This window comes from Triturus cristatus, chromosome 6 (genome assembly GCF_964204655.1).
Source record: "Triturus cristatus chromosome 6, aTriCri1.1, whole genome shotgun sequence".
NCBI classification, from domain to species: Eukaryota; Metazoa; Chordata; class Amphibia; order Caudata; family Salamandridae; genus Triturus; species Triturus cristatus.
The window spans coordinates 8,774,641-8,802,080 of record NC_140589.1 but is presented as its reverse complement, the minus strand read 5'-3'; the positions used below and the strand labels follow the sequence as shown (position 1 = coordinate 8,802,080).

Here is a 27,440-nt window from a genome sequence, read left to right as displayed (position 1 = left end):
ATGGTATGTCTCCACTGATTTCCTCCCGTTCTCCACTGTTGTTCCTCTGCTCTCATTTCTGCCTGCTCTGGAGAAACCATCAATCTATTGCCCACTTATGGAACCGTCAAACCACTTTCGCCCGTCCTCTGCTTGTCGAAAATCGGCATAACCGGACCTATTGTCACAGGCACCGTAACTGCCTCAAGATTTTGAGTCAGTTCCCTGATTTTCTCTGTCAATTCAAAGGTAGTCCTTGCTAGTTCTCCAGTCCTCTCATCCTCAACTTCATTCTCCCTTTCTCTTTCTTTTTCTCTCTCTTTTTCTCTTTCTCTTTCCCTCTCTCTTTCTCTCTCTCTTTCTCTTTCTACCAGAGAACAAACGCTTTTCAAACCAGGGGTGGTACCCTCTGTCTTAATAATCCGCAGGGTGTCTCTCATTGGGGTCACTACTGTTCCTACTTCTGGTTCTTGTCTATACGGGGGTGGTCTTTTGTAGAGCATGTCATCTAAGACATCATCTTCAGACTCATTCGCCCCATATCTCCTTGGTTCTATATTATGTACTTTTTCTGTACATTTTCTCCCTTCTGACTCTTCGTCTGTTCTCATAGGATATAATCCCTCAGTCATACTGGCATCACGCCATCTTCTCATCCGGTCATGATGGGTTTTGCGATCATATTTCCGCCCAAACATGTACCTGTAATTCCCTCCACTCCTCTGCTTTTCTCGCTCATGCACTTCATCTTCCCATTCTGTCAGTGCCTCAAATTGTGTAGGCCTAGGCCGAGGCTCTAGGCCCATCATCCTTTCCCGTAAGTTCCTGATTATGGCCAGATTAAATGAGCCATGCTCTGGGAAAGCTAAAACTCCATCCTCTCTGGTATATTTTACCCAGTTATCTAACCAAATACAGGTATGATACCCATATCTTGCAGCCATGAAGGATGCGGGGGTTCTTATTGGGGGAAGTAACTGTCCTTCCCTAGTCACTATATCCTTATCCTTGTCGAACCATGTTTTTACTTTACTAAACAAGGATTTCTTCTTCTTTTCCTCAGCGTGGTAATACATTTTCTTGTTTTCCGGAACCCTCTAGTGTTTTCTACAACTGTACGATCTCATGTCCAATTGCAGCGCGACTCACACTAACGCACCAATCCTGGAGCGTCTACGTCACTAACTCAGTCCACAAATCCCAGCGCGACTCACACTAACGCACCAATCTGGAGCGTCTACGTCACCCTGTACGTCTCCCAATCCTTGCGCGGCGTACAGTAGCACACCAATCACAGTGCTTCCACTGTTCTAACCCACCGTCCAATCACAGCGCGGTCTTCCTGACGTCAGCAGTCGCTGCAGCAGCTTCTGCTCCTGTCTCCTGTCTCTCTCGTCTACCCCTCCTTTACAAAACTACTCGGTAGACTTTGTTTCAATCTCTACGAATCTGTTAGTTACAACATACAAACATCTCCATTGTCTGCTTCGCTAGCTACAGAACAGCAAAAGACCTTTCCCGCGGGAATTCTGTCTTTCCCGAGAGCAGCGCTTACCTCTGCCCTACTACAGAATCGTTACTTCCGTTGATAAAGTAGTACATCCCTCTACTCTACCCTTCTAACAAGCATCAATTAACTGTTTTCTCCGGAATGCTCCTAAGAGTTTCACAATTAACCAGAATGCCTTCTCATTCACGCACTTTCACACCAGAAAATGTAGCACATTCACACAGAATCCTGTCTTTCCCGAGAACAGCGAACAGTCTGTCCTATTACAGAATTATATCACACGTTAACAAAACAGCGCTTACCTCTGCTCTGTCCTTCTAACGAGCTCAGAGAGTACCTATTACCTTCCCAGTGTTAAGCGTTAACGGAATACCATAAGGATCCCTGATACCTAAGACCAGAACTTCACAGATAACCTTCGCTATCATATACACTTCTTTCACACAGAAAATACGTTTCTAATGGCAACACACGGCGATGCTACCTCATCGAACCCAGACAATGCGACGCGCAACTTCAATTGTCACACGTTTTCCCCTGTTTGCATACAGGGCTAACAATCCCGCCTCTTCCGAGAGCAGCGCTTCCCTCTGCCCTACTACGGAACTGTTACCGACTTCCTACGTCCCAGAAGCCGTACACACTACACAAAACTGAATACGACTTCAACATGCAGTGTTAGTACAAACATCAATCAATAATCAATAAGCTTATGTACACGCAAATTCACCAGATCAAGACAATAGTTAACCATCATTCTGCTAACAAGAAACTGGTGCAGATCAGAGCTTCCGAATCCCCTCTACTTCCACGAACGAAGTGATTTCGCAGTCACACGCACACACACACATCACACGCTGGTGGGGCCCATTACACCAACATTCATCCTACCACTCTCTCCGGGCCATGTATAAGGGGAAAACCACTTTCCTGTACCTAACTGATCTGCATATACCTTGAGGTCAATGGCATCAACTATTTGCTTTTAAATCTAGTGAAAAACCAACATCATAATATTCTCTATATTCAATAAAACATGACAAAATAACCACCCGACACAGTGATTTGAACAGAATACATGTTTATCTAAATTTATATGAAAAGCCAATTAAAATGCAAGTTCATTTCTCTCATATTTACCTATTCTGGCTAAAGTCAGAATACTAAGTCAGAACCGGTCCTCAGCAAAATAGAGTTTCTATCCGTCATGTAGAGTCACCGTTCTCTCCGTCAGCATCGGGACCTCTGATCATCAGTTCGGGAAGAAGTCGCACCAGACCTTTCTAGTCTACTAATATTTATACTAAAAGTTTCATTCCAAATGTTACAAACATGATATTAAAAACGGATGAACAGCGGAAATAATGTCGTCTTACACCAAAGAAAGTTCACACGTATTGATCGTCTCAAAAATGAATAGAAATAAAGATTCCATAACTAATTTGTTACTTCTACGGATGTCTCTTTTGGATAAATTGTATCCCATTTATAGGATCATTATGAGTTCATAAAGTCAGTATTCGATTTGGCAACATCTCATGTTCAGGGGCTTTTCTAGCATCCGTCCCAGATTTGTCGTCATGGTCATGGCTTTTCGGTTCACCACGCAGGCAAGGTCACAAGCAGCGCGAAGCCTTCTTGTAAAATTTTCCATCAACTCAAATGCAGGCTGCGGGTGGTGGCCATTTTATGGCAGGCCACAATGGTCAACTTAATCGAAGAAAACACAAAACATAATTATTGCACGGAAAATGATTATACAGTGTTATTCCCCTACTAATACCCTTATGTGTATGTACTTATCTAGCCATTTGCGACATTAAAAGCCATTAATGCATATTAATTATAAGCGCAAAACACAATAACATCACAAAGCAACATCTATTTCTGTCAGTTTGCTCACCAACTTAGTTCACTTATTATTTTAGCCATGCAATAGCATTCCCACGTGTAATTCTTCTGTTAATAAGGTTGATTAGACTTATCACGATACATTTTAATAGTTATTAATTAATCAGTAGTACTTTTAATTATAACATGCGAAAATGAAACAGGTATTTGGTTTTAAAGTAAAAACCCTGCTCCATCAATGTCTCTTGCATCCAAAGCTTTGGCATAGAACAACGTGCCCTGAGAACCAATTTCCAACAACCATCAACTTTTGTACCAATGTCCTCTTTTGACACCATAGACATTTTTGAGGAATCCGTAAAGAGAGATCTTATGAAGTTGAGACTTACAGAATCCAAGAATTTACATAATAATCTCACTTTGAGACAAAGGACTGCCCTTTTACAACTAATGGGTGACTCTGATCTAATTTGTAAACCTTCTGATAAGGGAGGGAATTATTATTATTATTATTAATGGCATTTGTTAAGCGCATGGTTGCACAAGGAACAGTGCGTCCCCGCGCTGACAGTACCACCGACATCACAAAGTAACAATAGTGGCGGATGAGGGAAAGCAGGAGAACCATACCAAATCAGGCTTTGGGGAAAAGACGAGTTTTCAACATTTGTCTAAACCTCGTTTCAGATGGTTCCATTCTCAGTTCGATGGGAAGGTCATTCCAGCCCTTACTGGCAAGGTAACGAAAGGATCGTCCTCCCATCCTAGCTCTGTGAATCCGTGGAGCAACTAACAACATATTGCCCATTGACCTAAGAGAACGTGAAGGTCGATAGACAGGAAGCAGAGCTTGGAGATAAGAAGGAGCTTTTAGATGAGCAATGCGATGAGCAATGCACAACATTTTGAATGTAATTCGTTCTCTTATCGGGAGCCAATGTAAGGAATACAAGGCATTTTTCCCAGAGGCCCTTCTAGGAAGGTTCAAAACAAGCCTAGCAGCTGCACTTTGAACACACTGCAACTGCATTAGACCTTTATTACTTAGTCCGCACATGAGGGAGTTCCCATAGTCTAAGTGGGAAGTGACCAAGGCATGTATCATTGTTTTTCTGGCGCTAGGAGGCAATAGGTCAAGAATCTTCCTAAGGACCTTTAAAATACCATAGCATTTACCAGCCACATTACCCACATGGTTAGTGTAGGCAAGATTGGAATCAAGGAGTATGCCGAGGTTCTTGACTGTTTCAATCGGGACCGGAACCGAACCCAGTTCTGAGGGCCACCAAGCGGATGTCCAGATGGAAGGACAAGGACCAACAATAAGAACTTCCGTCTTATTGCCGTTAAGGCGGAGGTAGTTCAACTTCATCCACCCGTCCAGTGCTACCAGGCATGCCGAAAATGTCTCCGCCTCCACAACTGGGTCACGAGACAAATTGATCACCAGTTGTGTATCGTCTGCGTAAGAGACTATGGCAACACCAAATGACTCCACCAGTCTTGCAAGAGGTTCCATGTACAAATTGAATAATGTAGGGCTCAGAATCGAGCCTTGAGGAACCCCTTGTTTGAGACATCTGATACTGGATTTGCACGGAGGACAGTGCACCTGAAATCTTCTGTTATTAAGAAAGGACGTCAACCATTCATGGGCTTGACCAGTTATGCCCATCTCTCTCAGACGGTCCAGTAACACGGAGTGTGACACGGTATCAAACGCCGCACTTAGGTCCAATAGGACCAGTGCGGTCGTGTGACCCTCATCCGCCTGGCACCGCAGCAGTTCCGTCGACAGAAGGAGAGCGGTCTCCGTTGAATGTTTGGCTCGAAATCCCGACTGAGACGAGTGAAGGATCTTATTATCTTCCATGAATCTCACCAATTGTCGGTTGACCAATTTCTCAACTACCTTCGCACAATAGGGGAGGAGCGAGATAGGTCTCAAATTGTCCAGTTGTGATATGCTGATATGAGCTTTCTTTTTTATCGGGACAACTTGGGCCAATTTCCATTCGTCCGGAACTAAGCATTCTTGGAAGGAGAGAGAGGCCAAATTCCCTATGTGTTCAGCTACCTGGGGGAGATGACTGCGAAGAATCCTCGCTGGAACAACATCTAAGGGCGAGCCAGAGTGAATATTCGATAGAATATTAATTAACTCCTCGGTTTGGGGGACCACCAATTTCCCCAAAGTATTCTTAACCTGTATTTCGCGGTAAGAATTGGGCCGATCTGTATGTTCTGAGGTGGTCTGGAAAGAATCATAGATCTTTTCTACCTTCCCAACAAAGAAGTCAGCGATCTTATTGCATGATTCAGTCGAGGGGCTAGCTTCCTCTGAACTAGCTAACGGGGATGAGAGTTCCTTTAAGATCCTGAATAGCTCTTTCGAGGTATTTTCTGAGCAGTCAATCCTCTTACTGTAATAATCTCTTTTAGATTTCCTGATTAGTTTATGATATGCCTTTAGTTCGCTCTTATATACTTCGCGTAGTGAAGGGGCATACTCCACTCTCCATCTACGCTCAAGAGTTTTACATTTAGTTTTGGCTGCTCGTAGCTCAGTAGTAAACCACGGAGCAGATTTCAAGCTCCGAGCCATAGCTTTCTGGGTCCAGGGTGCAACATTATTCAAGGCACTCTCAACCCACTCGTCATACAACCTGCACGCCTCAGTCAGGTTATTACTGGGTTTTGGGTGTCCCTGTCCTAAGGCATGACTGAATCCATCATGGCTAAATTTCCTCCAGTCTCTGCGCCTAGTAGCCAAGGGTTTGAGTGAAGACCCTCTGTTGGTCAAGTAACTAAGTTTGAAAGGGATCAGATAATGATCTGACCATACGATCTTAATCGGGTCAGATACACTTATATCATCCCAGTTCGTAAAGATAGGATCCAACAAATGACCTGCTTGGTGGGTGGCCTTATTGTTGGCCAACACAAACAGAAGAGCTTCCAACGATTTAATCAGGGCTACAGCCTCTCTACATTTGTCATCGTCCAAGTGTATGTTGAGGTCTCCTACAATCATAAATTTATTATGAATGTGGTGTTAATGACCAGAAAATTTTATGTGGATGAGGCCCTGAGACTACTCTCAGATAAGACATGTTATTGTCCAATCTCTAAACTTGAGTATATTGCAAGTATTGACGAATATCACATGCTTATTCAAAAATGGTTAGATCGTCATATGCTCAACTATAATGAATTCAAGTATCTAACATGCCAGTATCCCATCACAGCTACCTTCTACCATTTGCCTAAAATACATAAAAATCCAGTTAGACCACCAGGTCGTCCTATTGTATCTTCTATAGGATCCCTTACAGAACATATGTCTCAATACATTGATTTTTTCCTGAGAGAATTCGTACAGACACTATCTTCGTACATTAAAGATACTACACATTTTATTAGGAACATTACAGACACACCATGGGAATCTGATATGCTCATGATTGTTCTTGACATTACAAGCCTTTACACAAATATAAAACATGAACATGGCGTTCATGCAGTTCAATATTTTTTGAAAGGGAGATCTCTCCAATTTACTGAACACAATGCCATGCTCATTGAATTCATCCTGTTCTGTCTCAATAACAACATTTTTCTATTCGATAAGCAACATTATCGACAGATCCAAGGGACGGCCATGGGCACCTGCTTCGCCCCCAGTTGCGCGAACTTGTTCGTGGGCTGGTGGGAGAGGCAGGTGGCCTGGGCCGATACATACAATCACTGGACTAAAAGTATCATCTTATGGTACAGATATATAGACGATTTGTTTATCTTATGGAAGGGACCTAAAAGTGAGGCAGAAAAATATATCGCAGCATTGAACAATAACACCCTGAATCTCCATCTGAGTGGACAACTCAGCACGTAACAAGTTCCCTTTTTAGATCTCAAGGTCTTTGTCCAAGATGGGAGAATTTGTACAACTCTCTTTAGAAAGGAGACTGCAGGGAACTCGGTACTGGAAGCGCACAGTAGTCATCAAAGATCACTGAAAAATAGTATTCCTTACGGAGAACTATTGCGCCTGAAAAGAAACTGTTCTTGTGATGTGGACTTCCAGTATGAGGCATCTGCTGCAATTGAAAGATTTAAATCACAAGGTTATTGTTCTGATCTACTAATGAAAACCGTAATTAAAGTCAATAGAATTTCCAGGCAATCTCTATTGGGTACCCAACGTGTAATGGAAAAGACAGAACAAGACACTTGTAGGTTTATCACGACTTTTTCTAATGAGACTGATGCCTTGAGAAAGATCCTTTGTCGGAATTGGCACATTCTGAAATCAGATGGAGTTATTGGTGATTCCCTACCAGCTTATCCACAAATAACATTTAGGAGGAGCAAATCCCTAAAAGATAAACTGGTTCAGAGCCATTATGAACCTACACCGTTCATTCAACAAATCAGTAATTTAACTGGCATTTTTCCTTGTCTTAAATGCAAGGCATGTAGGTACAGTAAAAAAGTGTTAACATATAATGTTCCTGGAATGAAGAAACCAAGATATATTAACAAATTCTTAACATGCAACACACCATTTTGCGTATTCTGTCTTACATGTCCCTGCCAGAAGCAATATATTGGCAGTACGATTCACCCTACCAAAAAACGCATCTTAGAACATGCACGAGCTATTGAAAAACAAGATCCTACATATCCCGTGGCTAGACACTTTGCCCAATATCACAACAGTGATAGAAATTTACTATCATTTTTTTGTCTAGACCATGTCCCAATCAGTGACCGGATAGGAAATCGGGAACTTAGACTGAGAAGATTAGAATCCCGCTTTATTATTGATCTTCAAACTACTACTCCTTATGGTCTTAATACAGAGGAAGAACTGGCATGTCATCTAGGGTAGCGTGTAGGTATTCAGTTATTTGGGGACCCATTAACTACCATTCTTGCTATGTTGAAGTCAATAGGTTGTTTTTTCTTTTCTTTTCCCTTTTTTCTTTGGGATGTTCACTTGGCCTGCGTATTTGAAATTGCCCATACAGGGCTTTATTTAACACGCGGATCTAGTGTTCACAACTTTCTGTGCCCTATTTATATGTGGCACAATGAGAATTACAAGCAAGAATATTTCGCCTGCCCATACAGGGCTCAATTGTGTTTTGGTTACTTTAAACTCTGAAGGTTAGATATTTAATTAACCAGATATTTGTGCAATTACGCAAGATGAATATTCATTGCCTCAAATACGATCGATTGTTGATTATTGCATACCTTCTGTTTATGTTATCACTGATGAATTTAACCGGAAGCGAGTATATCAATCTGGATGAAATTACATGATATGGGAATGTGATTATGTGAAATTTTTCATTTTCTGCAATTGTAATTTGATTGACAAGTAAGTCTTTTGTTTCTGTCAATGATCAGTGAACCGGAACTAGAATCAGTGATCTGGATATAAATATACTCGAAAAACTGCACTCTGTAAACAAGTCGAAAAAGGCGCGAATGCCGAAACGCGTCCTGGTTGGTGTCATCTCGGTTATGAAATAAAGTTTTACAGAGAAAACCTTGCTGAGTGCGGTCCCCTTCATTCACTGAGTGAAGTCTTTGGAGCTGTATATATATATATATATATATATATATATATATATATATATATATATATATATATATATATATATATCAACGAAAATTGGAGTCCCAACGCGCTCTCGGAGAAAAACAGAATCACCAGGGAAACGAAGGTCACTTAGACACAGGTAGGTTTATTAACATCATAAACCTGCTGCAACGCGTTTCACCCGCGAACGGGCTTGTTCACACAGCGTGTTCAAAACAATTGTCACAATACATACTGTTTCGTAAAGTAATCATAGAAAGAGGACTTCTATTTGTGTGTCAACTTACTCACAGCGGCTTTTTCCCTCCACTCACATGAGTTTCATTGCCTGAGTCCATTATAGGCTACCCCCAGTCACTATTTGACATACAATGTCCGCTATGCGATCAGATGTTCGCATAAAGTTTTATTTGCACTAACTGCAAATACCCTTGCCTAGAGGAAGAGCTGTTGTTGTGCGGTCACGCGATCGCATAAAGTTTCATTTCATTCATTTTTTTCACTTGTACAAACATGTAATCTTGTTTAAGTGCACAGAGATATTAGAGATCCCAAACTGGATAGAGCGCAGACCAATCTGATATTGTGAGGAATTTTGCGCCACCCTGCCGGGAACTTACACATTTTGTGGCCATTTAATAACTTTTATATTTTCTCTATGCCTAATCGCTATTTACACTATCGTGTAAAATGTTAATTTTCGACTGAAAAATCATGATGTGCGATGACTAAAGGACATGTTTGGGTTATTACTTAACACTGTTTATCGACATGAAACAGAGTCCAATATGGCACTGTGTGTTATTAACCGTTTCTGTACTGTACTGTGAGTAGAAAAAAAAGTTAATAAACCTACCTGTTAATAAACCTACCTGTGTCTAAGTGACCTTCGTTTCCCTGGTGATTCTGTTTTTCTCCGAGAGCGCGTTGGGACTCCAATTTTCGTTGATAGTAATTACCGGTCGTCTCTGCCGGTTCGCGCCACCCCTCTTGGGGCTTGAACTTCAGAAAGAGTGACTTCGTGAACAAATATATATATATATATATATATATATATATATATATATATATATATATATATATATAATCTACTGGCGGTCGCCAGTAGATAGTTATAGTTAGGACCGTGTTTCCATAGGAAATCTAAAAATTCTATTTTGAATAACTTTGGCACCTGGTGGACGAATCCTCGCGAAATTTTCAAAACTAATGGGGCGCTCCGCTGAGCTCCTACCCTGAAAGTCTCGGGGTGATTCGTCAAGCGGGGTTCGAGAAAAAGGGGGGGTCACAAAACGCGTTTTCCCCATGCATTTTTCCATAGGACCTTTAGTCGCAGCTACAGCCCGAACGGCTGAACAGAATTACTTGAAATTTGGCAGAGAGGTAGCCATAAGGTCAAGGAAGTGCCTTTTGCAGGTCTGGTGTAAATCTGTTCAGTATTTCCTGAGAAAATAGCATTTGAAAGCATATCAATATCTATACGCGCGCAGGGTGCGCGAAGTGTGCGCGCACCCTGCCGTGCACGAGCGCAATTCTGATTGGTTGTTAGATCTCGGTAAACATTCGAATCAGTAGAAACCAGGAAGTGTCGGCCGCCATTTTGTCTCTCGCAGTCTGAGGGGGTGAAAAAGAAAGGTGGAGAACGTGAAGTGGGTGCAGGGTGGACAGTTCCTGACCCCCTAGCCTTGGTCAGGGGGTCTCAGAAGGACCCCCAAGGGCCAAAAAAAGATTTTATTTTTTTACGAAAAATCGCGGAGTGCGTGCACCCGGCGCGCACGGTAGAAACGGAAAAAATTCCGCGAAGTTTGCGAAACGTGCGCGCACGGTGCACGCAAGCTAAAAATTCAATAAAAAAAAATACATACATAAATTAGCATTTAAAAAACCTTTGAAATTCACTGAAAAAACCATAGGTTTCAGGCACGTTATAGTTAGGAATTAGCATTTAAAAAACCTTGCAAATTCACTTAAAAAACTATAGGTTTCACACATGTTATAGTTAGTTGGACATTTCACTCGTAAAAAACCATTGAAATTCCCCCGTTATAGTTAGTGTTGGCAACTATAACTCACGCGACCGCAATCCTCTGCTGATGACGTCAGATATTACATCACTGATGACATATGTGTCTTTCTGAAAAATAAATATTTGTAATATATGTAGAGCAAAAGATTAATGGAAGAAGACATGGGTAAATAGGTGTCTAAATACAGTGATGTAATATCTGACGTCATCAGCAGAGGATTGCGGTCGCGTGAGTTATAGTTGCCTGCACTAACTATAACGGGGGAATTTCAATGGTTTTTTACGAGTGAAATGTCCAGCTAACTATAACATGTGTGAAACCTATGGTTTTTTAAGTGAATATATATATATATATATATATATATAATGTAGATTTGTGATTATTATAGCACGTGTAATAGATCATGAGTTCTCTTACATTATCAGAGGTACCAACTGTCTACCAGGTGGATTTATTCATTGTAATGTAGATCCATCTGATTTCAGTGTAGGTTTGTCGTGTGAAACTCTTGTAGGTCTTCCACAACTTGCTTACTTAGGGATAACTGAAGATGAGGCTAAACAAAAGGGAGTAGTCTGTCTTCTAGTCCACGAGTATTTTGCCCACGAAAAGGAATAGTAAGAGTTTCCGGTAGATTAAGAGAAAAACTGTGAGGTCAAGCCTTTCTTTAAAAAATCTTCCCTGGGGAGACAGAGAGAGAAAGGGACTCCTTTAGGCCATATAATTTCCACATACAGGAGACTCTGATAGGATGAAAATACATTGTCGGGAATGAACAGAAGGTACAAAGACTTCCTGGTTCCATGGCCCCAAGATGGCTCTTTTGATAACACATCGTTAGCCCATGTAATATCATATATCTTAGTAGCAGGAAATAAAAAAACAAAAAGATTATTGTCATTAGACATGTAGAAGATATTCAGTCAGGATTCCCATGTGGATTCCACAGCACCACCCCGACATATTCGAGATAATTAAACGGCCTTTATGCTGTCAGGGTATGTATCCATCATTGTTGGTGGGAGATAAGGAATCCACTACCTCAATAGACTCAGTGGACACTGATTTTCCAGCAGTAGGCTACACAGACCCGACATTAATACCCCTGACTGACATTTGCCACTGGATTCAAGCTATCCTGGCTGATGAGGGGTTTTACCCAGAAACCGGTCCCAGGATGCTTGATTCCGGTCCAGGGAAGACATGGCTTGGTAGTTCGGGCTGGACTGTTCCCATGAGGCACAAGGTCAAGACTGATTTGCATATAGCTGGGTCTGAACTGGGGTGGCGAAGTGGGGCTAAAGAACAATGCATTTAACCCAGATCTGTGACTGGGAGGGAGTGTCTGAAAAGTTTCTGTGCTCCGTCCATCATCTCCTTCTGTTTGCCATAACCAAAATTACACCAAAGGTTGATGACTTGTTAAATATGGGGGAGGTTGATCTTGCTCAAACAATTAATAAAGATTCTCTTAAACCTGAAAAGGTATATGAGGGAACAGTGTCCCTAACAGAAGACATTTCAGTAAAATTAAGACAGGACAATAATGGGAAATTGATGGAACACAAGTCAAAAGACATATTGGAATGGGCTAGCAGGATTCCCCAAAACTCAAGTGATGGAAATTGATCTTATACCAGCACTCGACAGGCGAAGTTTGACTTATGGGCACGATCAAAGATGCATCAGGAAGAAGACAAGGGTTATCGTGACACGACCACCAGTGTAAAGGGAACACAGAACACAATTGAGAGACTGAGCCATATTGCTGTAGACTGTTCAAATATATGTAAATCTATATGATATAAGACAGATGGAAAGGCAGTTGTAAGGGATATGGGATATGATGTGGAAATCAAGAATGTGAAAAGAGAAGATGAGAAAGATGAGGAAGAGATCAACTCGGCGGGGAGTGCAATCAGAAGGGTTCTTGACCATGAACGCATGGAATTCTGGCAAGAGGTTGAGAACAGAAATGTTAAATAAATATAAGAAGATTAGAAGAACAAAGTACCTTTAGAGAACAAACAAGAGGAGAGCAGATGTTTCCCAGTAGGATAACAAGGTCAGGCTGTCTGTTTCGAGCAGAGGGTATGTTAGAGTTATGACAAAGTTCCCCTCTGGCTGAAGTAAGATCCCTTCATGTAGGAAATAAGAAGGGAATGACAAGTTTTATACAGAGAAAAGAAAGGATGGGAAATAGTGACTTGACAATCAAGGAAATAGTAGCGAAGGGAGAAAATAGTTGGTAATATGTTGTCCCATTTACTAATAACCTTGCAGGATGGACAGAGGGTATGGTGCCGCAGATGAAAGTGTGGCCAAGAACAGGATCCTTTGACCCTGCATTGATAAATATGGCTGATTTATGTATTTTTCAATGTTTTGGAGACCCAGACTGAGATTACGATTACATGCAACAAAGTTTGTGTGTGTGGAAGAAATACGTTATAAGGTCTGAGACACCTTAAGAGGGACATGGTGGCAGGAATACCGCTGTAATGCAGATGCCACTGGTGTATAAGACACAGGGAGCACAGTCTGTCAATGTTCCATGGCAACACATGGATAAAGAAAATTAAAAAAAAAAAACCTGCCTCCATTACATGAAGGAGTAGGGAAATGGATATAAGCATTTGAAAATGCAACAGCTGGGATACCTTTAGCTCTTGGGGATGTTAAGAGCCTTTTGAGCTCCATAGTGGGGGATGAGGTGGACAGTATAATGAGAAGTGCAGGGATACAAGGAGTAACTATTACTAAAGGAAAACATGATGGGTCTGCTTTTGGAGTTGTGCGCTCTAGGGTGTGGACTGAATTAAGGAACAGGTACCCAGACCGACCAAACATTGGAGCATTGATGACACAAACTATGTCTCCAGGACAGCCCCGTGCAGACTACATAACAAAGTTGAAGAGAAAGTGGGAAGCAGATGTGGGACCTGTAGACATGGGAGGAAGTTGTAGATTAATCTACAATGTTTTAAAACAGGGGCTACCAGGAGACATACAAGACCATTTAGATCAGGTCGTGGTCTTAGATGTAAAACTCTGGGCAGAAATGCAAGCACATATTATACATTTTTGTAGAAAAAAAGGAAAGGAAAAATAAAGACCAAAGTGATAGTGCCCAAGCCAAATTGGTGACACAAAAAATACAGAAAAATGAGAAGGAAAATAAATGACTGTGCAGGTTCCTGTTGCAGCCAACGAGCAACGAAGGGGTCAAAGAGAGGGGAGACAGGTGTCAGGAAGGAGAAATGTTAATGCCATTACTGCGGTAACATTGGACATTCTATTACTGAATGCCGCTCTAAGAAGAGTGATGAAGCACCGGGAGTGATAGGAATAGGGAGAGGGAGGGGAAGACAAAATGTGCACACGTCAGGGCCAGCAACTCAATATGGTCCTTATCAGTATGCCCCCTACCCTCAACAACAAATAACAACACTACCACAGATTTATAATACAACAGCAATTTGCTTATGTACCTGTCCAAGTGACTCCAACACCTGTAATACAGACAAGAGGCCAGCCTCAGGTACAGACTATCGCAGTGGTGAGCACAGGGAGTAAAGGACAAAGGGGCGTGATTGTTCAAGGTAGAAATCCCCTTTATCATACAGCTTGATGGGACGAACCAGGGAACCCCATTTGTTCTGTGGTAGCTAGGAATCTAGACCCAGAGGAAGAACCAATGGTAGAAATGATTATAATGGGAAGGAGGTATGCTTTCTTGGTTGATACAGGGGCAACAAAATCTTGCCTCTCAGAAGTAAATGTTCCTTTGCCCTCTGCCACCATGGATACGCAGGGCTTCTCTGGTGAAGTACAGCTCATTCCGTGCACAACATATGTGCCCATAGAGGTGGCAGGAGTGCGAGCGCAGGAGCGTCTCCTTTATTTTCCAAACTCACCAGCAATTTTTTTAGGAAGGGATATTATGACCAAATTACACATGACAATAAGGCTTTCCTCTGATGGGTCTATGACATGTGAAATACCAGATCAAACGAAATATGGGATACATCTTCTAAGAATACCAGAAAAAACATTGTTTGGAAGGGCAGAGCCAGTGAATTATAAATTGCTAGCAGATGCAGTACTTAAGGTTCTACTTTTACATTTAGGGAAATGGATGGAATTGCCGCCTAGACTAGTTTTTCGGATGCAAGTTAGTGGTGACGAACTGGGACAGGTGAGTACCCTTTACCTTGAGTGTATAGAAATAAACAGTAGGTGATTTCTCTTATGCCTGAACTGAAGACCACAGGACATTTCTGACTCAGAACTCTTTTCAAACGATCCCACCAGGACTGAGATATTGAAGCGCTTGCAGCTGTCCTGCCTTGTCTCTGGACACCAGCTCCAGACGAGGTAGGACTGATACTATCTGCAGAACCATTTAAGATAAAGTTTAAGCCAAGTGCACAATTGCCCCGTGTAAAACAGTATTCACTTCCCAAAGAAGCAAAAGGAGTTATCAGAGGGACAATACAAAGACTGAAGGATCAAGGAGCCCTGGATTCCTGTCCATCGCCATGCAACACCTCAATTTACCCTGTGAAAAAAGCTACAGGTAATACTTGGAGGATGGTACAGGATTTTCGCCCCCTTAATGCCATAGTATTAGCAGAGTGCCCCATAGTGCCAGACCCATGTGTGATATTGACTAATATACCAAGTGACAGCAAATGGTTTTCTGTGGTGGATCTAAAGAATACTTTTTTTTAGCATACCTTTGCATCCTGACAGTCTCTATTTGTCTTCAATTTTGATGGTGAACAACTTAACTGTAAAAAATACTTTTATTTGATCTATTAAAATCATAAAAAGTGTGGAACATACCACCATGATGAAAGCGTCATAATTCAGATACAGAATAAAAATTACATTAAAACATTTTTAGTTGTAACCCTCGTGTGGGATGGAACCAAAGAGCAGCGGATTATTATAACACCAATGAAAACATGTCCATGCTTTTTGATGTAATTAAAGTGCTAATGCCAACGGAAAACGGGGAGGGAACAAAGTTCAAAACTGCTATCCATAATTTTCTATCCGGTTTCTTAAGTCACTATGGTTTCATATCCTGGAACATTTAGTGGTATGATCATGTTTGTGCCTAGGGCTTGTCATAGAAAGGGGCTTTGGAAGAAAGGGGAGTACAGAAACAGGTCTGAAAAAGACTTAGGCCGGCTGCTTTATACCCTTCTGCCAAGTTCTTATTTTGGTGGTTCATTCTTTCCAAGGTTTTGTGCTGTTTCTTTCTTTTCTAGTTCTTGTGCTGCTAGTGACAAAAATGTGATGGTGTTGCAAGACAGTTGAACTGAAGAACCGCTGAGGCATTTTATGACAGCCGCTCTGCAAGTCCGAAATTTGAGTTTCTCTTAGGATTGGCCTTAGAAGTGACGTCCTTATTTTATTTTAGACAACTCCAGGAATAATAAAATAAAAAAAAAAAAAAAAGACAATCAGAAGAAAAAAAAAAAAAAAAAAAAGAAGTGACGTCCTTAGGTTATGTAGTGCCGGACAGATGCACAATAGATGTAGTAGTGACTCTGCTCCGTTACCACAGAGGCGGCAGTCCAGGGATGACCAGGTCTGTAGCCATTTTGGGGTGAGATCTTTATTTGAAAAAGAACCCAACTCAGTAAGGTCAATTTCCGCTTGTAGTAGTCTCTGAAGCATTCTTGCAGATAGGGTTGTAGTTTCATACGCTTATAGGATGGGATCACCGACCATGCATGACTTTTACCGGCAAATATGGTTTTATCGGTTGGAAACGATCATTTTTTAAATGATTTGTTTGTGATTTTTTTTAAAACAGGGTATGACATGGGTGTTTGCCAGGCTTCCTCCAGAATTAGCATTAGAAGTGCTTGTTTTAAAATTTGGCATATCGAATTTTTGTACCTTGATTGTATTTCTACCTCCTCCCAGCAGTGGTGGGCAAGCGTGTTGTCTTCCGCAGCCCTCATACGCCAGTAATATTTGGCCAGGACACCTTGTCTGGCCTGTGTCTGGTTCGTTAATCCATATTCCAGGAGTATCTCCGCCTGAGAGATGTGTCGTGTGATTAAAAACTGTTTATTAAACAGTCTTAGCATTTGGGAGTCCGTAGTATTCAGCATTTCCGAGCCATATGTTATCGCTGGCAACATTTTTGCAGGAGATGGTTTGTTGAGCTGCCACTTAAGCTTTTCTGTAAAGTTTTGAAAGCAAAGCATAATTGTTTGGTTTTTGTGTTGGCATGTTCTAGGTGTTGTTTGAAACTTAATTAAAGAACCCCCAGATATTTATATACTTCTACCTGCGATAAAATACTTGAGTTTATCCTCCAGATGAATTTGGGGCGTTTTTTATGAGTGCTGGAAAAACATAAAACATTAGATTTTTTTTAGATTGATTGTCAGATGTTCTTTTGAAATGTATATTGCTAGTTGAGAGATCAGGCGCTGTAGACCAAGCGGAGTTTGAGAGACTAACACGATGTCGTCTGCATACTGCAGGCTTGCTATTGGTGTCTTTCCCAATTTGGGTGGGTCTCCATGAATGAGACTAAGGTTGCTTTCTAAATCAGCCGTGTAGAGGTTGATAAGACACAGCGCCAGAACGCATCCTTGCTTTAGCCCATTTTTTGTTGGAAATTTCTTGGTTAAACTCCGGCCATCCCCTTTTTTCATCTGAACCCAGGTTTGTGAATATAGGTTGATGATTTCTTCTAGTAATTTGGAGGGGATTCCCCAAGCTTTTATGTTAGCGCATAGCTTGGCTCTTGGCACTTTATCAAAGGCTGCTTTGAGATCTACAAAAGATGTGTAGAGGATGTTTGAATTGGCAATCGCTTTCTTTGCTGAGAGGGTGAGTGCTGAAATATTTGTTAAAGTCCCCATGCCGGCTCTGAACCCAGTCTGTGTTTTCGGGATTAGACTTTTACAGCTTACCCATATCTCCAAGTCTACCAGTAGATTTGTTGCATATATCTTGGCCTCTACATCTGTAAGGGCTATCAGTCTGTAATTGCTGGGGTCTGAGCGTGTTCCTGACTTATAAATGGGTTGAAGGATACTGCCCCTCCAAGAGTCAGGAATATTTCAAGTCTCTAAGCTCTTGGAGAACAGAGGGGTTAGATAGCAGGACCAAAACTCGGGGTCGTACCTGAACAGTGCATTCGGTGCCCCATCCAATCTCAAGTGGTTTATTGTATGCAGAATCTGCTTTTGTGTTATATTTACGGGTTCTACTCTTTGCGCATGCCTGATGGTGAAAAACTTGTGTACTCTAGATGCCCACAAGGCTATTGTGAGTCTCCATCTGTGTTCAATAGAGTATTGAGAGATGATTTGTTAAATTTCCAGTCAGACAGTTCAGTTTTGCAATATGTAGATGATTTACTAATATATAGTAAGAAAGAATCTGAATGTGTTCTGGACACTGTCAATCTCCTAACGCTACTTGCTACTAAGGGATTAAAAGTAGACAGGAAAAAATTGCAGTTTGTACAACAGGAAGTGCTGTATTTGGGCCAAGTGTTGTCTGCAGAAGGCAAAAAGATAGCAGGTTCTAGAATACAAACTATACGTGATCAGCCTCAGCCCAAGACAGCAAAAGACATGCAAAAATGTCCAGATCTTTGTAATTTTGTACGTCAGTGGGTATTTGATTATGCTACCATCATACAACCACTATTATATGCAATGAAGAACGCTAAAACTGACAACACAGACATTCAATGGAGTGATGACAGTGTAAGTGCATGTCAGACATTGAAAGAAGCAATTGCTTCAGCCCCAGTGCTAGCAAACCAAGACTGTACAAGGAGATTGTTTCCGTTCTCCACTGCCACAGAGGATTCCATGATATCAGTCCTTACTCAAAAATACCTGCTGGGTCACAAACCTTTTGCCTATTTTAGTGGACTATTAGATCCAGTAATGAAAGGTCACTTTCATTGTGAGCGAGCACTTGCGGCAGCAAAAAGAGTAGTACTTTTACGGCAGGATGCCCAGTAATGCTGGATATTGAGCACTCTTCATTTGCTGTGCTACAGAAAATTAAAAGTACACTGACCACTCAAAGAGCGACAGGTTATGAAGTAATATTGTCAAACCCTTCTATCGGCATTGAGCGAGTACACTTTCTTAGTGCACCCACTAGAGCCCACTGATCATGACTGTAGTGCTACATTGCAGGAGGACGATCACCTGGCACATGAGGACCCCTTGTCTGATGGACGACAATTGTTTATTGATGGTTCCTCATGGATAGACCAGGAGACAGGTAAAAGACATACAGGTGCAGCTGTTGTTGAGGCTATTGGTACACCTACTGATTATACCTTACGCACATTGCACCTCTCACCCTTGCCATCCCAAGACTCAGCCCAAGTGGCTGAATTAAAAGCATTGATAACGGCCCTACAGGCTTGTCAGGGTCAGCCAGTAACAATATACACTGATTCAGCATATGTAGCTTCCACAGTTCACTCAGGGCTGAAGAGATGGGAAAGGCGAGGATTTCTTAAATCTGATGGGACACCAGTAGCGCATCAACATCTTTTAACTGACCTTATTGCTGCATTGCAAATACCATGTCAAGTAGCAGTGGTTAAGTGCCAGGCACACACAAAAGGAACAGATTTGGTGTCTCGGGGAAATGAAGCTGCTGATACAGCAGCAAAGGAAGCTAGTTTATATGCAATGAAAACATGCAGTATGCACACTTTAGATGCAGGTGATGAGGTTGAGATACAACACTATGAGAATATTTCTACAGAGGCACTATTAGACCTTTAAAATGCAGCACCACAACATGAAAAAGATCTCTGGAGATCGAGGGGGGAGAGTGACTGGATTTCCAGATCTTCCTTATAGATCAGCAACTTCAGGCAAAGTCATAATGCCTCAGTCACTACTTAAAACAGCCCTTCGACAACTTCAGTTAACAGTATTCAATTCTAAAAGAGTAATGAAGGATGAATTAAACAAAAACTAGTTTATTTCTAATCTAGGACCATTACTTGATGTATTCCTAGCTTCATGTCATGAGTGTTATCAGTACACTAATAAGAGATCACCAAAAATGCCTTCATCCTCCATTCCAAGACCAATAGGTCCTTTCATAGAGTAACACATAGACTTTGCAGATATGATACAAAAATGTAACGGGTATATGTATTTGTTAGTAGTGGTGTGTCCATTTTCAGGATAGATTATATTGTGACACTGCTCCAGGTGTGATGCTGACCAGGCAGCCAAATTCCTGGTGAGAGAGGTTATACCGAGGTGGGGGGTTCCAGAGGCAATACGTAGCGATAACGGCAAACACTTCACTAACACAGTATTTCAGCATATTACTAAACTACTAGGAGTGGAACACCAGTTTACCTCAGATTACCACTCAGAGAGTAACAGAATAGTTGAGAGGATGAATGGCTTATTAAAAAGTAAAGTGTCCAAAATTTGTGAGACACTGAAAAAGAACTGGCTTCACTGCCTTCCCCTTGCTCTGTCTGCGCTGAGAAACGCCCCTTCAAGGGATCATCATTTGACCCCTCGCCAAGCTGTAACAGGTAAGCATTCAAATTGTTCTTTTAAAAAAAAACAAATGATTTGTTCTGATACTAAGTCTGCATCAGAAAGTGTTTGGCAAGAATTGAATACATACATGTCTGCCTTGACAAAAGCTGTACATGTTTATTCTAAACAGGTTCAGCTGCAACAGGCCAACAGTACTGCACCACCCCAGCCTTTGTCTTCAGCAATAACCATTGATTCATAGGTCTTTGTGTGAAATTTTGTGAGGACCTGGATGGACCCCAAGTTTCTAGGCCCACCAAGTAACACAGAGCATGCCAACAGCATTAAAGGTGGGGTGATGCGGAACTGGGTGCATGTAACAGAGCTCATTCCATTTTCAGCATCACTCCAGCAAAGGGGGGAGGAGGCAATGGTCCAATAGTAAATGAGACAGTGAAAAAACTGTTACATTATATTTTTTGTATTATAATAATTAGTTCAGTGGTGATGATTTTTACTCTGATAAAAAGTGCTATTGTATTATGTGCTATGTAGATGCAAATTACCCCATCCATAGGGAAGAAATATTACGTTTTCCCAGAGCTGTTTTTAATAAAACAGATATACATCCTATGCACGATTCTTTACTTGATAATATGTGGTAGAAAGAAATGCATACTATAGGTACCACTACACAAAATGATAGTTATTATGTATGCTCTCTTATTCCCCATGCCATAGAAACACCACATTTAGTGTATCCTAAAGTGCCTGTTATGATAACGGATCTGCTTATTTCATCCTTTCTTGTGTAGGATAAAAGCACAGTTACAACCAACTCATGTTAGTCCTGTGACTGCCCGAGTTCATACAACTTTATTTGATACAACCCTTGAAATTTTACAAATTCTGGCAGATAAAACAGAGGTAATGAAAGAGATATCCAGAATGAAGGGAGCAGGGCAGAAATATAGTTATGTAAATTGGGAGGAAGCGGTATTGGAACGAGGTATTCTAGGGAGATTGAATCCATCATCCACCTGTAGTAATTATTCTACCAAACCACTGCCGCCAGATTGTGCAGCCAGGCCAGTATTAAGTATTGAAGCATCAGTATTTGCCAATTATAAATGGTTTACTGGATCTAGGTTCACACGTAGGGCCATATCTTTATGGAATGGCACAGAAACAAATAGTCCTTGGAAATTTTAAAATGTAAAAGGATCATGTCAGCAAGTATGGAATGAAAACATACAGAGATATACATGGACTGGAACTAAACGTCATCCTAAGCTAGCTGTGAAATTAATTAAATTCTCTCTTTGCTTTCAGGGAAATGGGATTGTTAAAGTGGGACGGATTGTCAATTGTGGCTCAACTATATACAATGCCGATATGCAGGGTGGTACCTCCAGCCTTATGGATTTATTCTGGCAGTGTGCCGTTCGAATATACACTCATCTACCCCCCGACTGGAGTGGACTCTGCTCCCTGGTCACTCTGCACACCTCGTATATGGTAATACCAGCAAAAGGAATACAAGATTTGCATCTGCATTCTATGAGTAATGCATCGACTTTTCTGCATCATCACAGAAGAAAAAGAATGGCTGCGAACTTTGGAACTTCAGTGTGGCAGGATATGCCCAAAGAGTATAGGCTGTTTAATGATGCTAAAAAACACTTTTGGGGAGTCTGTTAACCATGTTTCAAGCAAAAGCAACTGCTCGCTAGGTGCAAATTACCCGGTGGAAGTTGATGAAGACTATTAATGCGACTGAAGATGCCTTTAATGCCATTAAAGAGGAACTGTGTTCAATCAGACTTATGGTAATGGAGCATCGATATATATTGGACTTGAGGACAGTGATCGATGGGGGGTGTGTGCAAGAATATTGGATACGTATGCTGCACTTTCATACCAGCAAACGATGAAGATGAAGGAAACCTGACTCAGGCCATATTGACTTTGCATAACTTGCATACACAAATAAAAAAAGAGGGGGATACTCTAGATGAGTGGTTCACTGGCTGGTTTGCCCGGTTGCCGTCCTGGATGTCGGGGTTGTCTAAGACCTTGTTGCCTATAGTAGTTCTGTTGCTATTGATGTGCCTAGTATTTCAGATTATCTAAGCATGTTGCAAGAGGGTTACAGCTAAGGTGTGAGGTATGTTTCCTATAATAAGAAATAACTTGATGCAAAATATAGAAGTGGGAGAAATGTACAGGGGTAGTGAAGAAGTAGTCGAAGACTCAACTAAAGAGGGGAATGAAAGGAATCAAAACCCTAGTTTAGCTTTAGGCCCTAATTATTCTGTTCATTATTCTGTTTTACCTGTCTCTCAACCAGAAACTGTGAAGCATTATTATTGTGTAAAGAAGGAAATTTTGGATGAGGCTGTTTAAATGTGTGGTTAAAGTGCATGTATACGTTGCACATTTATCTGTAAATAATCTACAGCTTCCTTTGAAAAACGGTCTAAATATGGTCTGACTTTTCCTCTTCATATTGAGTGTTTCTGGGAACCTTTGTGACTTGGATATTTTGCAGAAAGTTCAGGGCAGCAGAGGATGTTCCAAACTTAGATATGTAAAGGTAGCGTGACTGCTATAGTCACAAAAACAGGAAAGCTGCGCTCTGAGAAAATGTGTGCAGAGTGGGTGGGAAAGAAAGGAAAAGCAGGAAGCTTTTTCTGTTGTTAATATTGTATTGAAGTTATGGCTGTTTGCCAAAAATAGTATTAAAAGAATGGACTTGCAGCGTGTATACTTTGAGACTGGCTTGTGCTTCTCTTACGGTGCAGTCACTCTTCCAGCTGTTTTATTTTTTGAATATAGAATAAACATGCTTGCCTTTCCTTTGTTGCAGATTTGGAGATTAATGATTTTAGCTACATAGAGGATTTTTCCTGACAATTGCAAACACCAGAGCCTGCTATCAGCACAGTAACTCACCGCACAGTAACTCTTAGCACAGTAACTCTTGCACCTCCTCTGGCTCCTGGGATACACTGCAACCCCTATACTGAAAATAATAAATGGTTCTTCTCTATTAACTCTGCTTGCACTGAATGAAGAAGCATGCATTTTTCCTCTTTAACCAACATGCCAGAGGGTACTGCTTGCACTACTGAATTAGGTTTGTAGCAGGGTTTAACACAGGTGCTACTTTTCAAAACTTGTAGGGTAATGCATCACCAGCACTTTCAACCATGTGTGACATTTAAGCAGCCCCTCTTCTTCAATGAATCCTAATTTAATTTACTATCTCAGAACACGTCATCTTGAGCATAAGTAAAGTCTTTTTAAAAATTATAGCGGGCGCTAGGTTAGTGCCATTTCTGATGATTCGCAGCAGTTTTAAGATCTTCTTAGAGTTTTTTGTTGCTCAAATGGGTGCCATTTGTGCTTTGTTATGTTAAAGGATTTATAAAGTGCCTGGTTACTCCAAGGAGTGTCCCCGTCCTCGAGATGTAGCACCATATCAGTAAACAGGTAGAGTCAGGATCGTCTGGGTGGCCAAGCAGTTCTACTTTCTTTGCCTGAAAAGCCAGGTCTTGAGATTTTTGTGGAAACTCGCTTCTGATGGTTCGAGTCACAGGTCCCGTGGCACTGAGTTCCAAAGTCTGGCTGCCAAAAATCCAAAGGAACTGCCCCCCTGGAGCATTCTGCGCACTCTAGGGATTACAGTCAAAGCTGCATCACAAGACCTGAGATGTCTGGAGGGGGTATAGGCTTGAATCAGAGGATACAAATAACTTAGCCTCACTGATTCAGTATCCTATGTGTGAAACAGAGTGCTTTAAAAGAGACTATGTGCTTAATGGGGAGCCAGTGTAGTTCAGCAAGTCCCAGGCTAATGGCAAGCTGTTTCGGAATTTTTAATAGCATCTCGGCTGCTGCATTTGCATTCCCAACCTGTTTTTAGATACCCCCAGATAGAGTACATTGCCGTAATCAAGCCGGGACACCAGAAGCGCTTGAATTACTGTCTTTTTTGCTGAGTCCGGTAGAAGCCCTAGAATCTTCCTTAACAACTTCCACACTCCAAAACAGGCGCCTGCCGTGGCCTTGATCTGACTCTCAAAAGATAGCTGTGCATCAAAAAGGATGCCCAAATTTTTTACTTTCGGTTAAGGGATCGGGGTGGGGCCTAGTTCACACGGCCACCACGCTGTTTCCCGATCACCAGGCCCTCTGTCTTGTCACCATTTAATTTCAGGAAGCCGACATCCATCCATGCTGCAAGGTCTCCCAGACAAGGTTTGACGTTCGCTGCGAAGCTGCCGTCGTCTTGTGCCAGAGTTATGATCAGTCCTGCCAAGTACCACGCATAAGGTATTAGACTAACGCATTTCAGTGTGGTGCACTGCATCACCGCACTGAAATACATTGTCACGCATATGATGCATTCTCTATAGTGTCTCAGCAGAAGCGTGGCCTAACTGGCGTGTGTGGCAGCTGGCAATGGCATCACGTCACGATGGCGGCCTGTGCGCCTGCTCCTGCAGGCTTGGTATGCTCGCCACTGAGCTATGGTCTGCTGGTAGGTTCATACCTGCAGTGATACAATGTATCGGTCCCAGGAGGTTCCCGTGGCGCTGCGCTGCTCTGAGTCAGACAGCCTTCAGCTTGACATCACAAGGTAGTGCCCTAGAGCCGGGCCCATTTAGGTTGTAAGTGGGCGTGGGACATCACATCCTGGAGCCAGAGCTGGGAGTTCGTGAGAGGCTGGCTAATGGGTTCCAGCCGGAATCATGGTCGCTGCACGCAGCGCTGCCTACTGTTCGCACTGGACCGGGCGGGCCACCCTTATAGAAGGTCGAGTTTTCAGGTGAGTTTATCTGCAGTGAAGTTCTCATTTCCGAGGCCTCACTTTAGGTTTTGTGATTTTGACTGTTTTGTTGCTGCCTGGCCTCATTCACAGATAATGACCTCTGAAGGCCGGCCCCAGTCGTTCACTGCAAACGAGTTTCAAACATGCTGAAACATTGATATGTAGGAGTAGAAATAAAACTGTTAAAAGGAGCTTTGATTCCAGGCAAGTTTCTAGGAATACGTCATGGTTCAGGCTTTTTTGGGGGCGCGGCCTCCAAGGCCAGAGCCTTCTTCCCAGGCCTCCTCGGCACGCGCAGGTGGAAGCCCAATTAGGACAGGTTTTCATCTTTTGTGCATCAGGCAATCCTTGGCTGTGTAGGTTTACTGTGCTCTCTTAATTGACCAGTGATTCAGCCGGTGGCGAGCAGACCCCCCTGTAATTAAACATCCCTGTGCTGCAATGCAGAAAGTGGCGCCTGGGGGCTTACTGCAGTCTGCACCTGCCAATCATGCGGCCTGGGAAGAAGTGGGCGCAAAAGTGTGGCATGGATATACCTGCTATAATGCCATCACGGTGGGGTGGGCGGCATGGGCAGAGTGGTTAGTGCCCTTCCATTTATGGTGCTTTTCAGAAGTTGAAAGATTTTCTTGCAGTTTCCTATTGCTCAGATGGGTGTAATTTATGGTATGTATATGTTTCCTTTATCTTCATTGCTTGATTTTGAATGTTTGATTTTACAATCAAGAAAGCGTCACTCACAGTCCTTGAGATGTCACACATAATTTCACTGAAAGTATGAAAATGTCACACATAGCAATCTGAAACCTTAGCAGCTATAATCCGCCCACACAAGACCACATTCATATGTTTCTGTTCACTTTATTCCTTGATTTTGCTCGCAAGTGTCAATCATAGTGGGTGAATGTCACTCACAATTACACTGAAATTATGAAAATGTCACACACAGCAATCTGAAAGTTGGGGGCATGTTTGTGACGCAGTCCCTCTCGGCGACCAATCACAGGCCGCGCGATGCCGCCTCGTGGGCCAGGAACCGGCTGTCCCCACGAAGCACCTATCGGAATCTCGTTCCAGCACCTGTAACCAATCACAAGATGCATATGTTTTTGCTGGATGTAATATGTTGTATGCATTTCTAGTTTGACATGATTAGAGTTTACTTTATGTTCACGAGCTGCATTCTATTTTCACGAAGTTTCATTGTCTTCACGAGCTCATGTCTGTAGAAACATTCTGTTAATTGCATGCACGCAATTGCTGTTATGCGCGCATGCTGTGTAATTATGATTTAAATAAGCATTTATTAAATAAGCATTCCCGTGCGTTCAACCTTCTCCCTGAAGTATGAACGGTCTCTCACAACAGATTCTGTTTGGACTTCGGAGAGGAAGGACGCACTCCAGGGGTGTCATTACTTTACCTTGAATAAATCATCAAAACTACTTCTACTTGTTTTCCATTGGATTTACTTTATTCATAAGAAGATCCAACATTTAATTTGGTAACGATTTATCTCTTTTTCCTCTTTCAACACCAAAAACCTTGTGCCTCCTACCTTCACTGAATCAGCTGATTTGCCAACGGTCTTCATTCAAGGCACCGTTCCTCTGCAACACATATTTCTTCATTGATTTATAGTTGAGGCATGTCGGCTCTGTTGTACCGCTAAGGAAACTCCTCTTCTGAACGCCGTCGCGAACTGGCTTAAGAGGCGGGTTTCCGGATTAGCGCAGGACTTCCCCTCCTTTCAGTGACGTACCTCTCACAGGGTGAGTTCCGCTTTTGGCGTGCTAACCTCTCAATCTGGAAGCATAGGATTGATTGGTCGATGCATCCAACAATTCCCCTTCTTTTAAATGCGCACTGTGATTGGCCTCACTCGCGCACACTCCTCTTGCATCTTTATCGGAGCCCGATCTCCGACGCTCACTGGAAACTCTTCTTGGGACATTAACTGTACGTTTTAACACGCTCCACACGCGTGCAACGTTTTCTTGCTATTTATTGCTCATAAAATTTGGCAAACACCTTTTGACACTTAACCACCTCTTGTATCACAACCAGCTCTTTATTATTACAAGTACTGCTTATCAGCAAA

General features: G+C 42.0%; 1 long non-coding RNA gene across 1 annotated transcript in view; it reads right to left on the bottom strand.

Annotated features, from left to right (window-relative positions):
- Nucleotides 1-27,055, bottom strand: part of LOC146813630 (uncharacterized) — a 37,675-nt gene extending 10,620 nt beyond the window's left edge. Inside the window, exon 1 of the long non-coding RNA XR_014962881.1 lies at nucleotides 26,898-27,055. This is a non-coding gene — a long non-coding RNA (uncharacterized LOC146813630). The remainder of the gene's footprint in view (nucleotides 1-26,897) is intronic.
- Between the last annotated feature and the right edge of the window lie 385 nt (nucleotides 27,056-27,440).